We start from the raw sequence: 13350 nt of genomic DNA on the forward strand, positions 1-13350 counted from the left end.
AGGCCCGGCCCCGAGCCACCTGCTCTGCCCTTTGTTCTCTTTGGAGGTGGTGCCGAATTGTCCAGGCTGGCTTTAGGCTTGTCACCCTCCTGCCTCAGCCCCCAAGCTGGGGAGGTTACAGCCGGCACCACCGTGTCCAGCTGTTAGTCCAGGCTCCCAACGCAGGATCTGGAGAGTCAGCAGGTGCCTCGCATGTTCTCCTCATGGTGGCCCACGTTCTGCAGGCTCACAAACCTCCAGTATGAGCAGAGCGGGAGGTGCTGAAGGCTGCACAGCTTCCCTGAGAGCACGGCTTCCGGGAGACCCCAGGTGAAGCCAGTGCGCCTGGGGAGGCGGCGAGGCACCTTCCCGTGAAAGCTTGAACCCGGACACTTGTTTAAGCTGGGTGTGGTGGTGCACTGGAGGCTGAGGCAGGATAGTCACTGAGTTTAAGGCCAGCCTGAACTATGTAGTGAGACACTGTCTCCAAAAACCAATAAAAAAAGAAACTTGTTTAGAAAGTAAGTTGCACACATGATGCTGCTGCCCCGCAGTGTCCCTCCTTCTTTACATGCAGGGCCCTTCTCGAGAACCTTTGGCCGGCAGTGGCCTTTCTCTCGTCCGAGGCCCTCCCGGAGCCGTGCCCAGATGGGTCTGCAGGGCTCCTTGGCAGCAGGGCCCTGGAATCCTGTCCCGGCCCCGAGTCCTCCTCCTCCTGCAGAGCACAGCCTGAGGCTGAGCCAAGCCCTTCAGCTTCCTCCCTCTCCGCTGCTCTAGGGTGGCTCAGGTCAGTGACGGAGACCGCTCAGAGCTCCTGGCATGCCTGCCACCGGGCCACTACCGCGCCCGGCCCTCACCACGGCCTTGGAAGGAATCTGCCCACAGAAGCTCACTTCTTCCAGTACGGATGCTCTTCTCAACCTCGTGGGGTATTTGTGAAGCCCAGAGGAGAAACCACACATGCAGCCCAGGGGGAGCATGCTCTCTCCCTCTCTGTCTCTCTGTCTGTCTCTCTCTCTCTCTGCCTCTCCTCTCTCTCTTTGCCTCTCCTCTCTCTCTTCCCCCCCATGTTTGCAGTCCTGGGATGGAACTCGGCCTGGCGTGTGCGAGGCAAGTGCCCTGCCGCAGAGCCGCGTTTCTGACCCTGAGGACCGAGTGTTCATGTGTCAGATCCAGGCCCCTCTGTGTAATCTGTGACTTAGCTTTGCAAAATCGGGACTGTGTTGCAGTGTGACGTTGGCACTGTCCCTGCTGACTGGGGTGACTGTAGGTTTTCCGTGTGCCTGGGCTGATGGTTGGCAGCCGCAAGTGTGCTCTGAGTTTGATTTCAGACTCCGGTGGCGCCTACTTTCCACTGTGGGTGTTTATGGCTGAGGTGTGCAGAGGTCTGAATGTGTTTCTCCTCCCAGAAGGCAAAATATGGTGAGAAAAATGGCCATCTAGCCGGTTATAGATGCTGTCATTGCTAATGCATGTGAATCACTCTCAGTTCTTTCTTCGATCTTTATCTTCACAGTTACCCACAGAGACCATCTGCACAGGGCTGTCTTCTCATCCCTGCTCGGGGGCACTTGTGGTTTTTCTGTCCAGATGTGGGCAAAATGCACGTCTCCTTGCTGTCCCTGCTGACCCCGGCTGGCACCCTCTGACCTGGACCCATGGGCTGACCCGAGCGATCACAGTAGGGTGGCCGGCAGTCTCCAAGGGTGGCCGGTTGGGGTTGCCAAGGAGCCCGCCCTGCCTGTGACCCGTGAGCTCACCCTCCTCTGCACGGCTGTTGGGATCAAAGGGGATCTGCACCCTCCCCTCCCTCCCGAGCTCTGGGCTCAGCTCCCACACATGCTGCGCTCCCACAGGGGCGGCGGGGAGGCCTGGAAATGCGGCGTGTCACTCTTTCGGTGATTTTAACGCAGTTCCTCTCAGAAGCCTGAGGCAGAGGAGTGCTTATGGCATCATCTACCTGTATTTCAGAGCAGTGTGGGCTGGTTCATCTCTGATAATTTAGTCCTAAAAAGAAAGTCCTCGCATGAGCCCAGCTGTGTGCAGGACTGGCTGTTGGAGGATGCAATTCCTTTTCATCCCTCATTTATTTATTTATCTATCTGTGTGTGTGTGTGTGTGTGTGTGTGTGTGTGTGTGTGTGTGTGTGTCTGTGTTTTGAGACAGGGTCTTAGTAGTCTCCGCTGGCCATGAACTCACAGCAGTCCTCCCAAACGCTAGGACGACAAGCGTGCGCCACCAAGCTCTTGGGCCTGTCTGTTCCTTGGCCGAGCTGTTCTTGGTATTTCCTGAAGGCTATGATACCAGCTTAGCGCATCACCACCCTGTGTTTTCATAGTGTCCTGTGTCAAGCGCGATTGTGGGTGAATTTCCGTCACTTCTGCAGGGCCTTGAGTTTCAGCTTGTGATTGCATGAGAGAGTTCCCTATTGATCAAGTCACTAATCCAGACTGCTGCGATCATGCCCACATACTGGGCTCCCCGGCAGTCAGACATGGACCTCTCTAACTCTGGCTAAACACATTTAAAAACATTTCCTTTATCTTCTTGCTTGTATATTAATCATATTTCATTTTTAGTTTTATTTATTTATGTATTTTTTGGTTTTTTTGAGATATGGATTCACTATGTAGCTTGAGCTGGCTTAGAACTCACTATGTAGCCCAGGCTGGCCTGCAGTTCCACAGTGATCCTCCTGCCTCAGCCTCCTGAGTGCTGAGATGACAGGTGTGCACCGCTGTGTCCTGCTATTAATGATATTTCAACAGATTTAGAATATGATGTTGGGAGTGAGTGTTGTACGAGACTCAAATAGTGGCTTGTTTGATTATATAAAACATCTGCTTGAATTTAAAAGGCAGTTGGGTCCTGGTTTTGGCTTTTTTTGTGTAGTTTGCCTTGGGAGATGAAAGTTGCTGATGTTTTAGGAAAGCAGCTGTTACAGAAAAACTTAGTTTAATCACAGAATAAGTTTCGAAAGACTGTTGGAAGTGAGGTTATGGCACGCAGCGGCTACGCAGCAGTTTCTCCTCTGCGTGGAAGCCATGTAGTCAAAACAGAAGCAGGAAAAACACGCACAGCCCGAAGACAAGGAGAGGAGAAGGGGCTCAGCCTTTGCTTGCTTGAACTTCGCTCTCATAAGCCAGCCAGCTGCTCTCTGAATCAGCCGGCCCGGGCCTGTGTGGGGCTCTCTCCTGCCCTGCCCGGAGCCTGGGATGTCAGGAGGGCTGGTGGCCCCTCAGGCGGGGGATCCGAGGGCCCCCAGCCCTTGCTCATCCATGCTGTTCTCTCTGCAGCAGAGGCAGCTCTGTAACCAGTTGAAAGCTGTCCAGACCCTTTCTCCATCAGGACTCCTAGGGGCCTGGCGAGCCCGGAGGCTCGGGACATTGCTGACCTATTTCATTGGCTGTTTTTATTTTTCTCTGAAAGCTAACTCCGTCCCCAGGCCCTGGGTGCACAGAGCGGGATAGTTCAGAGTCTGTAACGGGGGCCAGTGTAGTGCGTGGGGGCCTCAGACTGAAGTCGGGTTCCCAGCCCTGCGCCTCACCCCGGCAGGATTCCCTTACAGCCCCATGGGGTTTGTCATCCGCTCCGGGCCTGTGCTCCCCAGAAGCGAGGCCAAGGCTGGGGTCCCTTGGCAGGGACAGTTGTGGCAGTTGGCAAGGGCCCCACCCTGCTCCCCAGGAATGGGGTCCAGGGCTCCACTGAGCGGGGAGCCTGGTGTAGGTCAGGTGGGTGCCAGAGGGCAGCCTGGGCCCCATCCAAGGGTGGCTGGCCGAAGATCAGGACCAGGGCAGATCCCGCTGGCTGCCAAAGCCAGGGAGGAGATGGGTGTCTTTGCCTGGAAGGAAAGCAGCTCTGGGTGTGGACAAGGGGCAGGGCGCTGAGTGTAATTGCTCCTCAGCAGCGATGTGCACCCACTGAGGGAGGAAGAGCCCTTCACCCAGGAAGGTGAGACCACACCGGTCTCAAACAAAGAAAAAAAATACTCTAGATTCTGTGACGTGTGAACGCTGGGAAAGTGAGCAGGTTTCCTAGGCAGGCTTGATCTTGAGACGCTCCTGTCTCAGCCTCCCAGAGTGCTGGGAATACAGGCTCAAGGCGCCATGCCTGCCCCCCCCCCCCCATTTTCTTTTCTTCCTTCTCCTTCAACACCTTGCCTTTTTGTCTGTTTACGTCTGCTGAATTTTTTTTCAGTTTTGCTTTATTTCTAATTGGTAATAATGGCCAAGTCAGAAGAATTAGCGAACCTGCCCCTCGGGCATCCATCCCTGCCGGCAGTGTGGGAACTCTCGAAACCCTCCTTCTGGCTGTTTTGAAATCTGTAATATTGCTAACTGCAGCTGTCCAGCTATGCAGGAAAATGCCAGGCCTGACTCTGCCTTCTTGTCTAATTGTAGCTTTGTTCCCCTGGCCCCTCCTCTCCTCCTGTCCGTTGTGAAATGTTAGTATTTTTGTTATTTGTGGTACTGGGGATTGAACCCAGAGCCTTGTACTGAAATCCACTCCCACTGCTTTTTTTAAATTTTTGAGACAGTGTCTCACCCAGTAGCCCAGGCTGGCCTTGAATTTGTGATCTTCCTGCGTCAGCCTCCTGAGTAGCTAGGGTTACAGGCGTATATCAGTCATCTTTCCATTGCTGCACACTCACACTCACAGCTTAAAGCAGGAGGGCTTTCGCCTGGCTCCTGCCTCAGGAGGTTCAGTCAGTGGCAGGCTGGCTCTGAGGCCAGGACAGCAGAAGGGTGCAGTGGTTCCTAGGGCGACATCGTAGAAATAAAAAAGAGAAAGAGCAAGGACAGAGGGGAAGTGCTCTTGGTGCCCTCTAGCCCCTTTCTGCCCCGTGTGAAGTGCCTTGGGCGGGACAGTGGTCAGGAGCGTGGCCCCTGCGGAGGGGAGGTCCACCCTGGAGGGCAGAGCCGACTGGGCACCGACTCACCCTTGAGATCATCAGCTACACTACACGAAAACTAACTAAAGCAGTACTTTAAGCTTTGTAAAATTCGCTATTCTTAGTTACCCTGAAAATGTTGGGAATAAAAGTGTAAAGGAGAAAATAAACCCCCCTTGCCCTCCCAGAGTCTGAGCCCCACTAGGACTTGGCTGTTTTCATTCTAGTGTTAAACCAAACCACACGCTGGTTCTGTTTCATATCCTGAGTTAATTTCGCATGATATTGAATATTGTTACGAATCACGTGAAGTCTCGAGAAGCATTTAACGCCTATATCACTGTAACGAGTCGCAGACTCGCTGTTTCCCTTTAGACCTTGAGTGCATTAGGGGGAGGCTGCTGTGGACAGCACCTCTTGCTGCAGCTACACGGGGGTGGGCGGGGAGCCTGGCGTGACCTCTGCCTTCCGGAGGTGACCAGGACGGGGAGCGCTGGACCCAAAAAGCCCGGTCTCATGGCAAGGGCTCAGCAAGGGCAGGGTGCAAAAGCAGCGTCGGAAATGCACGAAACAGGAGCTCAGCGGAAGGATGCCTGCCTAGAGTGTGTGAGGCCCTGCCGCGACTCCTCAGCATTGCTGAAAAACGCCAGTAAAATGCCTTTACGGTCTTATAGGCGTTCAGTTGTTAAGAAGCACAGTGAGCTAGGCACAATGATGCACGCCTGTAACCCTAGCATTCAGGAGGAGGCTGAGGCAGGAGGGTTCCTGTGAACTCAAGGCCAGCCTGGCTGCATAATGAGGCCCTTGTCTCAAAGAAAACTAACAAAAAATTATCAGGGAATACGTAATTGCTGGGATAAATGCATCTGGCAGTGTGCGTGTGGAGGGGTGTGGGCAGTCACAGCTCTCAGGCACAGCCCTGGGTGCCAGTTTGGGCCCAGGGCTGTGCCCGGGTTCACAGTGCATGCGGTTTTGTCTCCGTCTTGTGTTTCCGCAGGCAGAATTTCGTTGCCTGTCAGCTCCGGTGGATCCTGGGTGTCAGCCCTGTCAGAGCAGCAGTGTTTGCAGAGCAGAGTCCAAGCCCGGACTCAGCTTTCCCCAGAGGCTTCGGGGCCTTGCTCAGGGAGGGGAGTGAGCTCAGAGCTGCCCTGCAGGCTCCTTGTGGGCCTTGGCCCGAAGCCTGTGCTGGGAGGATCTCCTGCTCTTCCCACCACTGTACCCAGCTTTCTTGCACCGTCATAGTTTATTTGTTCATTGTTTGTTTTTGGTTTTTTTGGTACTGGGGACTGAACTTGGGACCTTGCGCTTTCGAGGCAGGTGGCCGCACCACTGAGCTAGATTCCTGGCCCAATTGTTTGGTTATTTGAGGCAGGGTCTTGCTGTATAGCCCAGGCTAGTCGCCCAGCAGCGGCTTGGGGCTGGAGACTGGGACAGTGGAGCTGCAGCACCCGACCCTGAGGACAAGTGCGGAGGGCCTCAGTGCTGCCGGCCGGACTTTCCACTTTTCCTCCTTGCTGGGGCCCAAGAAAGCGGGCCTGGGGCCTGAGAAACTGAGGACTTGGAGATGGTGGAGGGCAGCTGAGACCACGGGGAAGAAGCCCTCTCTCCCCTCCGCGGCTGGCCTGACCTTGGTGAGACTTGGAGCAGGTGGAGATAAGCAGCCGTCTCCCTGCACAAGCGGACGTGGGATGGGGGGCAGCGGCCACCGTTCAGACACCGGCCCGCAGTGCGTTAAGATTCGGCGCTGAGCGTGAGCTGTCGCGGTTGGTTGTGCGGTTGGTAGGAAGAGAGGCCGCAGCTCCTCCCCCAGCACTTTTGTTGTGCCTGTTCCATGGCGTGTCCGGGGCTGGGGCGGTCCCTGCCTCAGCCTCCTTGTCCTTCAGTTTCGAATCTGCCCACTGCATCCCCCAGGCTGTGCTTGGTAGGGTCGGTGCCCCAGCGTGTTTGCCGCTCTTGTGGGGAGAGCCGTCCTCCCTGGGGACAGCAGCACCCTTGTGACCTTCGAACCCGCGACTTCTGCAGGTTGATGTGTGGCCTTTACCTCACAGATGTGCAGGTGCGGTCTTTCTCCGCTGGCGGCAGGGTCTCACCATGCTGCCCTGGCTGGTCTCGAACTCCCAGGTCCAGGTGACCTCCTCACCCGGCCTCTCCAGCAGAGATCCAGTATTTTAAACAATTACAATTGGTTAAAAATGGGTCCATAAAAATATTTCACGGGCGAGCTTTTAAAATAATAATCTTTCTCTGAATGTCCAAGGATTTCTTTTCTTTTTCTTTTTCTTTTTGAGACAGGGTCTCACTGCATTTCAGGCTGACCTTGAACTCTCTGTAGTCGAGGCTGGGCTTGAACTTAGGGTGACCCTCCTGCCTCTGCCTCCCGCGTGCTGGGGGTAACAGGCCTGTGCCGCCATGTCTGACAGGGCCCAGGTTTTCTAAGCATAGCTGCATGCAGCTGGGAGCAGGAATTTGAGTATGTAAAAGTTAGAAGCTTGTCCACAGCAAAACATAGTCCAAACACAAATGGGACGTGATGATTTGTAGAACAGAAATATCCTTCCCTTAATTTATAATGAAGGCAAATGACAGAAAAATGAGCAAGACAGGGATAGATTTGTAGAAGAAAACGAACTTCTCTGAGAAGCAGGTAGTACCCTGCCTTGCAATTTAAGGCACATAATTCAAATGAGGATGTTTATTAGCTGATCACACGGCGGAGTTACGAAGTTTAATGCCAGAGTTGACAAAGTAATAGATAAACTCAGTTTTTTTAAATTTTTGTTTTTCTGGTGCTGATGATTAAACCCAAGCCCTCCCACATACTCCAGCCCTGAGCGATAGCCCAGCCCTTAAAGACTCGTTTTTGTGGGTACATAATTGTTCATCTTTGGAGAAAAACTTACATTAGTATAATCCCTTTAAATCACAAATATGCCTGTGTTCTCGCCTCTAGCAATTTCACTTGTGTTTCTTGTATCAGAAGTAAACTGAGAACACCTTGGTTATTGACGGTGGACTGACATAAGAAGGTAACTCGCTGCTGCAGGACGAGTACTAGATTGCCAGTAAAAATGATGCTAACAAGGGAGTATTATACAGCTTTAAAAAAGACGGAAAACCAGTCACATGCCACAATGTGGATGAACCTCTCAAGGACATCATGCTAATTACAAGCTAGTTATAAAAACACAGACAGTGCATGATTCATACAGGGTCACAAGAAGTAGCTGACATCACCAAAATAAAGACATCAAGAAGGGGTTACCAAGGGCTGGGCAGGTGAGAAAGAGAACTAGTGTGTCGTAGGCGTGGTGTTTCTGTGTTGCACGAAAGTTCCAATGATCTCGTTGCATAAGGGCAAATATATTTAACCTGACAATTCTGAGCTAAGCGTGGCTAAGGCGGTGAGTTTGATGTTGCTGTTTTATTACGACAGGAAAGTGTGGTGAATTTGTGTGTGCAGAGGGAGAGGCAGCAGGGATGGGTCATGGAGGGGTGTTAGACGGGAGTTCAAGGCCCAGCACGTGACGGACGTGTGCGTGCGTGTGCGCCCACCGGGACTGGGGTGCTCTGCCGCTCGGGGCAGGGATGGGAGCATTTGCTTTCCGTCTGCTCTGTGCGTTGGATTTATTGGGAGCCAGTGCTGGTTATGTCTTTAAAACTCCAAAGCTGAGTTCAGCCGAGCAAACGCATGGTGCCCTGGCGTGCCGGAATGGCTCGTGCCAGTGTGGCCTGCAGTCCGCTGTCACCTCTGCCCCAAGGCCGTGGCAGCGCCAAGTGTGGGGGGTGACGTGTTTGGGAAGTGGGTTTACAGGCAGCAGGTTTCCCTCGCCTTTGCTTTAGATATTGCTGCTCTGCCCAGCTTGTGTGCACGGGTGGTGCTTCGTCCCCGCCTGTCCGCAGCTTACCTGTGGAATCAGATTTCCCTCGGAAGTAGAGGCGACTGGTGCTAGGGGGAAGAGGTGCCTAGAGGACGGCGGCATCGGTCGTCTGTGTCAGCTCGCCGGCCTGCCTCGGGGTTGCAGGGAGCAGCCTTCACAGGCGGCCTCGGGTCCAGGTGAGAAACAGGCGCTCTGGGGCTCGGGGAGCCGCTTCCAGGGTGCAGTCTTGCAAGAACATGGAGCATCAAAACACAGTGTGGAGAGGGCTGTAAGATGCTCTGTGTAAACCTCACACGGCTCTTCACAGCACACATAACTAGAGGAACTCCTGAAGCTCTTCCGCTCCTGCAGCCCTGGGATTTGCCCCCAGGCACTTTATTCCTGTTTGAATTAGCAAGTGCTCAACAACCCCTGTTTTCTCTTCATTGTTTTTTTTTTTTTTTGGTACCAGGGATTGAACTCAGGACCTTGCGCTTTTGAGGCAGGCGGCGGAACCACTGAGCTATATCCGGGGCCCTTTTCTCTTCATTCTAAAGTGAAACTGGAGAAATGCCCAAGCTTTTACTTCTTCACTGAGCAGAGATGCTCAACCCAGCAATTTAGAGGTTATGATCTGAAGGCTTTTATCTTATTCTTTATCTATCTTAAAAGGGTTCTATTAGATTTTTAATTAAAAATTCTCCATAGTAATTTTTAGAATGTTGTATTGAGACACAGTTCACATTCCAGGCAGCCCACGCACTGGAAACGCACAAGCCAGTGGCCTTGTGTATTCATAGCTGTGAAGTTCTCTGTTCCTCCCCGTGAATGTACTGTGTTTTACTAACCATGGAGGCATTCACCAGTGTTTTGGTTGTTTCCACTTTTGATTGCTTTAAATAAGGCTGCTGTCAGGATCTGTGTGCAGGTTTTTGTGTCGATTCGAGTTTCCTTTTTTCTGGGATCGATCTAGCTGTCTGTCCGTCCGACCGTCCGTCTATCTGTACTTAGGTATGGCATTTCGGAATCATAGAGCCGCTAACCTTGGGAACCACCATGTTTTCTAAAGGGGCTGCTGCATTTTCCGCCCCCAGTGGCAGGGCCCGATGGGTCCGATGTCTCCGCAGTCTCACGGGAGCTCCTGTCTGGCCTTTTTTCACCAGCCGTCCTGGTGGGCTTGAAGTGGCCTCATTTTCATTTGGATTTGCATTTTCCTAGGGACCCATGAGGTTGAGGTTCAGCATCTTTTCCTGAGTTGATTGGCTGTCTGCCCCTCTTCTTTGTAGAATGTCTATTTGTATCTTTTGCCCATTTCTCAATTGGGTTATTTGTCTTTATATTATTGAGTTTTAAAAGTCCTTTATGGGGCTGGGGATTTAGCTCAGTGGTTTCGCCACCTGCTGCGCAAGCGCAAGGACCCGAGTTCAATCCCCAGTACAAAAAAAAAAAGTCTTTCATGTATTTTGGATTCCACATATACCCTTCACAAAGTGGATGACTTACAAATATTTTCTCTTGTTCTGTGAGTTGTCTTCACGTTTTTTTTGGTTCCTATTGATTGAACTCACGCCCCAGTTCCCTTTTAACATTTTGAGACACATTCTCTTTAAGTTGCCCAGGCTAGTCTTGAGCTGGGGATTCTAGTGGCTAGGATTATAGGCTTGTGCCACTACTCTGTCTGTACTTTTTTTGATGGTATGGTTTATTTTTGGTGGAGTATAACTTAGTTTTCCTTTTGTTCCTGTGCTAGTGTAACATTTGCCTAGCGAGATGTAACGAAGACCGAAAGCCGTTGTCTTCTAAGTGTCCTGGTCAGGGTCATAGCCCTCACAGTAAGTAGGTCTGCGATGGGCTTGGTGAGCTTCTGCACGCGGTGAAAGGAAGAACCCTTGGAGCAAGTGCCGTTCTTTCCCAATGAAGTGTCTTGGCGAGATGACTGTCATGTTCCGGTCTGTTTCTCACTTGTGTTAATCTTTTCAAAGCTCCGTCCTTGGGGGTGCTCATTTGGGCCTCAAGCCCGGCAGCGCTTGCATTTTGGGGACTGGTGACCATCGTGCTTAGACATTGACTCATCTTTTCCCGTAATCATGGGCTCAATATTTACAGAGCTCTGATTACACCTTGCATGGGCCTGGTGTGGATGCGGCCGGGCGGTGGCTTCTCAACACAGATTGCGGCCTGTATACACTGTGGCGTGGTCACAGGGCGTCCATGTGTCGAGGACTCCAGAGGGAAAGGCGACGGGATGAGTGTTTGAAGCCAGGGGAGGGCTGGAGGGGACTCGTGGCGGTGTGCCATTGATGGAAATGTTTAAAAAACAACCCTTCAGCGTGATTTCCAGCCCCTTGCGGGTCATAACTCACGTCCAGAATGACTCAGAGCCCCCGGCCCTGTCGCCCGCCCCCGCCCGCGTGGCCTGGCTCCCTGCGTGTGGTAGTGGCCCTGGACCCCGTCCCCACTGGAGTTCGCAGCACGCAGCTGCAGAAGGAGACCTTGGCACCGGGGACTGGAACCGGGGCTTGGGAGCGGGGCTGGCACTGCATCCCCCAGCTTTCTGCTTGTGCAAACGTGGTGCTGCGGCGTCCCTCTCTCTCTTCTGGTCCTGCGTCTTTGCTCGTCTGTGTCTCCCTCACGTGTTCCGAGGCGCGTGGCTCAGGAACCTTTCTGATGGCGCACTGGCTGAACTAGCACACACTCGTGCTGGAAACACATGGTGCTGCCCTCCTTCTGCAGAGAATGACGGGGAGTTTGCTGGTGGCACTTTTTTCTTGTGGTACTGAGGTCAGACCCATGTGCGCTCTGCCACTGAGCCAAGTTCCAAACCTCCCTTTTCTTTTTTGTTTTGAGACAGGGCTTCCCTAAGTTGTCCAGCAGGACTGGAGCCTGTGATCCTCCCGCCTCAGCCTCCCAGAGGCCTGGGCCCAGGCCCGGCTCCATATAGCTTCTCACCGGGCCTGCAAGGCACCCTTCAGCTGCATACTCTGACCTGCGTTGGCCATCTGAGTGTCTGTTCCCAGTGACACACAGCACCATGGGGACCGCAGTGTGGCACGGGGCCAAGTGGCGGCTGATCCTCTTCCTCCTTGCAGAGCTGTTCGCACCAGCATGGCTCCCTTGTCCCCCAGGCCCATTGCTGGCTGGATCCACACCCTGGGCTTTCTGGCCTCAGCTCTCCTTCAGGGAAATGACAGCTGTGTTGGGTCAGGGGCTTTGTCCTGGACTCTGGAGCATGCCCACGGTGGGGCGCATTTTCTGGACACTGAGTGTGACTAAAATCCACTAGAACCAAAGTGTCCCGAGGGCAGGGATGATGCTGCTCCCCTCACCCAGTGCCTGCTCACTGGGAAGCATGAGACAGGTGTTTGTTGTCTGACTGCGTCTGCAGTACAGTGGCGCGTCTGCAGGGCTCGCACGCTGTGGCTGGCAGAGAACTCTGTGGGGACGAGCACGCTCCCAGCCAAGCCCTTGAACCTGCAACTCTCCAATTTGATTTTAGTGTATGTGCTGCCGAAGCAAGCACAACTCTCCGATTTGAGACAGGGTCCCACTGTGTATTCCAGGCTGGCTTTGAACTCCCTGTGTAGCCCAGAGAGTGGCCTCAAACTCTCAGTGATCTCCTGCCTCAGCCTCCTGAGTGCTGGGATGGTAGGTGTGTGCCACCAGGCCTGGCTTTCTCATCTCTTCTTTTTTAAAAAAATTTTTAATTTTTGGTTCCGGGAATCTAACCTCGGTCCTTCTGCTTGTGAGGCAGACGCCGGAACCACTGAGCTAAATCCCCAGCCCTCCCCTCTCTCTTTTTGATGAGAATATTTGAAACTAATTTTCTGAGGGCAGAGCAAGGGAAGGCGAACCAAAGGAGCTGCGAGATACATGGGCACCGACTCCCCAAGATGAACATAGCCATCATGCATTGCAGACATGTCCTGTACCGACGATAAAAATGTGTTACATGTGATGCAAATGTTTCTTTTCTATTTCCATGGACTTTTCCATTGTGAATGTCTGGGCTTCGTTTGCTTACATGCTTTTTCTTCTGGAACTTGGTGCCCCTGGCCAACTCTGTTCTGAGCTGCTTTGAGGATGCCCTGTTTTCCTTCATAGAAATAAAGGCAGAAAGAGAGCACTGGTCCCAGCAGGCGAGGGTGGCGTCCTCGACACAGAACCCCCTCTCCTGAGGGGCGGGGTGCTGTCCTTGGCATGGGCTGGGGTGGCACCAGGCTGTCCGACTCTGCGGCTTCTGCTATGGACCCTGAGTTTGTGCTTTCAGGTCTGGATCAACTGCCGGGAGACTTTTCTGCTCATCATGTGTGGCAGGGACGGGGAGGTCACCCCAGGGACGCTGCCCCGGACAGTGAGGCCCCGGAGCCAGCAGTGCTGAGTGTGAGAGGCGGGCTGGACACGGGTCCTCCCGGGAGCAGAGAAACCACTGGCCCATCTTGGGGGAACAGAGGCTGTTTATTCAGTGCCAGCAAACGGGCCGACTGGCTCTGAGCAGAACCAGCATGGGCTGGGGAGAGCATGGCCACTGGGGGTGGCCTGGCTTCAGAGGATTCGTTGCCTGGAGGAGGCTGGGGGCTAAGGTAGAGCAGTCTGTGCTCCCCGGATGGCCGAGTGCAGAGTTTT

At 53.4% G+C, this 13350-nt stretch overlaps 1 protein-coding gene across 4 annotated transcripts in view; it reads left to right on the forward strand.

The window, feature by feature from the left end:
* Serinc5 (serine incorporator 5) overlaps window positions 1-13350 on the forward strand; it is a 69032-nt gene that overhangs the window by 8179 nt on the left and 47503 nt on the right. The window contains exon 1 of one of the 4 annotated variants that reach the window (XM_087180752.1): window positions 5963-6501. The exons of the other annotated variants lie outside the window; for them this stretch is intronic. The gene's annotated coding sequence lies outside the window, so the exon portion shown is untranslated. Of the gene's footprint in view, window positions 1-5962; window positions 6502-13350 lie in introns of those variants that run through there. 4 annotated transcript variants of the gene reach the window in all.

Source organism: Heterocephalus glaber, unplaced genomic scaffold (genome assembly GCF_053883595.1).
Source record: "Heterocephalus glaber isolate CG9 unplaced genomic scaffold, H.glaber_assembly_v1.0 deba00001465, whole genome shotgun sequence".
In the NCBI taxonomy this organism is placed as follows: domain Eukaryota; kingdom Metazoa; phylum Chordata; class Mammalia; order Rodentia; family Bathyergidae; genus Heterocephalus; species Heterocephalus glaber.